Source organism: Agrilus planipennis, unplaced genomic scaffold (assembly GCF_000699045.2).
Source record: "Agrilus planipennis isolate EAB-ADULT unplaced genomic scaffold, Apla_2.0 scaffold166, whole genome shotgun sequence".
In the NCBI taxonomy this organism is placed as follows: Eukaryota; Metazoa; Arthropoda; class Insecta; order Coleoptera; family Buprestidae; genus Agrilus; species Agrilus planipennis.
This window is the reverse complement of record NW_020442437.1, coordinates 387,634-390,620: the sequence shown is the minus strand read 5'-3', so window position 1 is coordinate 390,620 and position 2,987 is coordinate 387,634. Positions and strand designations below refer to the sequence as shown.

The 2,987-nt window shown below is 33.1% G+C and overlaps 1 long non-coding RNA gene across 1 annotated transcript; it reads right to left on the bottom strand.

Moving 5' to 3' along the window:
- Positions 1 to 891: 891 nt before the first annotated feature.
- On the bottom strand, positions 892 to 2,335 carry LOC108739424. The gene is made up of 4 exons (XR_001938153.1): positions 2,117 to 2,335; positions 1,971 to 2,029; positions 1,597 to 1,879; positions 892 to 1,451 (listed from the first exon to the last, which is right to left on the bottom strand). It is a non-coding gene; the product is annotated as an uncharacterized LOC108739424 (long non-coding RNA).
- Positions 2,336 to 2,987: the final 652 nt, after the last annotated feature.

Here is a 2,987-nt window from a genome sequence, read left to right as displayed (position 1 = left end):
TTGGTTTCGATGAAGGCAAGAGAAGAATCATTCTCCTCGAAACCTAGGTAGCAGAAAATCTTCTCCCTTCAGAAAAAAAAACTTTTGGGTGTTTCATTCCCACCAGCCACTAATACTGATCCAAGGACACCACAGAAAAACTTAGACCAAGGCAGACAAACCCGGAGTAGAACCGGTGTGCTCCCGAATGTTAAGCAATGGTCTAAACCTCTAGAGGCTATATATACAATAAGGATGAATCGATATTCATGGTGACACAAGAGTACCCAATCAGTGACCTAGAAACATGATACCAGGTCATATTTGGCATTCACAGAGCACAAGATTAAATGAACAGATACAACGGCAGTTACAACAATCATAAGGAAAACAATCAATGGGTCATAAGAAATTAATATGCGAAACGGTATTTTTCGGTAGGGAAAAATATGTTACAAAACTATATTAACTGTTAGAAAAATTGTATGCCTTTTTGAGAAGTTGAATGAATTAAAACGAGAAAGGAAACAAAATGGTAATGCAACGAGAAAAAGAATGTCAAAAACAGAAGTTACTTATGTTTAATCATGTAAATTAAATTAGTGCCGTGTAATAAAATTTTCAATAAGTACAAACAAAATTAGGCATTAAATATGTACACAGTTTATGCAAAGGTTACCCTTCGTCTTAATTTTTAGTTAGAGGATTAACAATAACCAAAACGTTCATTGAGACTCATTGTTTACTCGTTGAAATATATTATCTACGAAACGGTTTTGTTTGATGCAGTACTATTCGGAAAAATAAGATTCTAAAAGTTTTTGTGAGAATGAAAATGTGTATGTTCTACTTACTAGTTTTAAAAAAGATAAAGGAATTGTTATACAGATTTGATATGGAAACTTCCTGGATACGGATAAACGTGGATACAGAATAATTGGACTAATTTTGTTTGAAAATACAGAAAAAGTTTCCGCATATTTTTCAAATTATGTAGTTCAGTTCAGTCAAAAACGTTGGCGCGTCAAGAAATGAAGTCACGTTCTGATTTAATTTCCAACATTGGAATACTTCATGCAAAACTTTGTTATTACCTAAATTAGTTAGTTGAATACAGTTAATTTTATTACAAAATATAAAGAAATGATTTACACTTTGCAAACGGAACTGTTACCTTTAGATACCCTCATCAAAAATTGAAATTCGACCAATTCCAAAATTTGCATCACGCACCCATACTCTGACGATTTATTCGGAATATGTATTCCAGTGATCTATTTGACAATCAGTATGGTATCATCTGATTTGAATATTCATAGAAATTATGTTTCGTTCGTCGAAGCTACGATTCCAAGTAAATTGAGGATGAAATCAGATACATATTACGGTCCACTATCTGATGTTATTCGACATAACATGACAAATTGGTGTGAATCGAACCATCCAGCCGGTTTATGAGACCACATTCAAAGCTGGAAATATATTTAGTCACAATTATTGAATATTTTCGAAATTATGAAGTGGTTATAGCGTACTTATACTATAATGTTTTATTAAACAAAATGTTATTTTTACAACTAAAAACTTCACGATCTACATAAAAATGGCTTAGCTTACTGTTAAGTTATTGCTAAATCATGTATTTTCTGAGATCGACAATTGAACCATAATTGGCTAAAAGTTCTGATTCAGCGACTGAACATTAGTCAAGATAAGGGAGCAGGTGAAGGTTGTAACGCTTTCCTTCCTTACGGAAAATTCCGTTATTTTGCTTGTTTGCATTTCATTTCATAATACTGGTGATGTAGTTGCGGTCGAGGTTGTTCATTTGATATGACCATTTTGTGGATGGTCAGGTTTCATGGCTCTTGCTCGCTGATTGGTTGCTCTCGCGTCTGTTCTACCGTAATTTATATGTAAAAAATTACGTTATGCAAAAAGGAACAAAATAAATAGTAAAAGAACCAAAAGATAACTATAATAAAATTTACCTCGGGAGACTCAGGCAATGGTTCCTGGATTTACTTGATTAAAGAGAGCTCGATATTCTCTAACAGAAAAATAGGCAAATTATAAGCACCAAGTAAAAATTTATTTAACAACACAAGGGTCCAAAAAAATTTCCCTTCTTACTTACTGAGGAGATCGGTGGTTGGCTCCCGTCAGAGTCAAATAATGTCGTGGACCTTTCCGATGCAGACGATTGGCGACCTCTACACTGGCTCAATAAGAGTTCCTGACGGTGGTATGCTAACAAAACTTTCCCGGTGCAAATCAAATTGGTTTACTCTGTACACAGCCGTCTTTAATACAAGCCATGCTGAGAAATTTGGCAACATCGCATTGATTCGATGTGAGAGTCCTATTCTGCGAGTCTTACTTGCTATTACTACACGTCGTTACACATGATTTTTAGACACCCATTACGATAAAAATGAATTAAATTATTAAATAACTAACATTTATTTATCACTGATAGTAGGTATGTGACGTTATTTAAAATACACTTCAACATGTAGGTATTAAAAACAAGATAAAAAAAAATAGATTTGGTAAACATTGATAGGTACCTACATGAATTTCATCTCGATAATTGTAATTTTATTAAGGCAAATTTCCACACCACCATTGAGGTATTGCCACGGCCAGTTACCTTTTTTTTGGAATTCGCCAATAGCCCTGCCATCCCATTAGAAAAAATTAAATACAATTTGAACTTTTCTAATTTACGGATTTTTGCTGTCTTACAGTTAGCTGAATTTGAATTGGAGTGGCGGGACTCTTGCTTTCTATAATTTATAATTTTAACGTAATCATTAAGCAAAACATTAGCAAAAGAAGATAAAATTTGGAAGAATATATCTTTATAGTGTTTTCCAAAACTAAATATTTTTGAAAATAGTTAATTTTCCTAAAATTGATTTTTGGAGTTCAGCCCGTAAATATTGTGTCTGCAGATATTCGTTATTACTTATTTCTTCAAGAATGGCATAAAAGTGAAAAAAAAA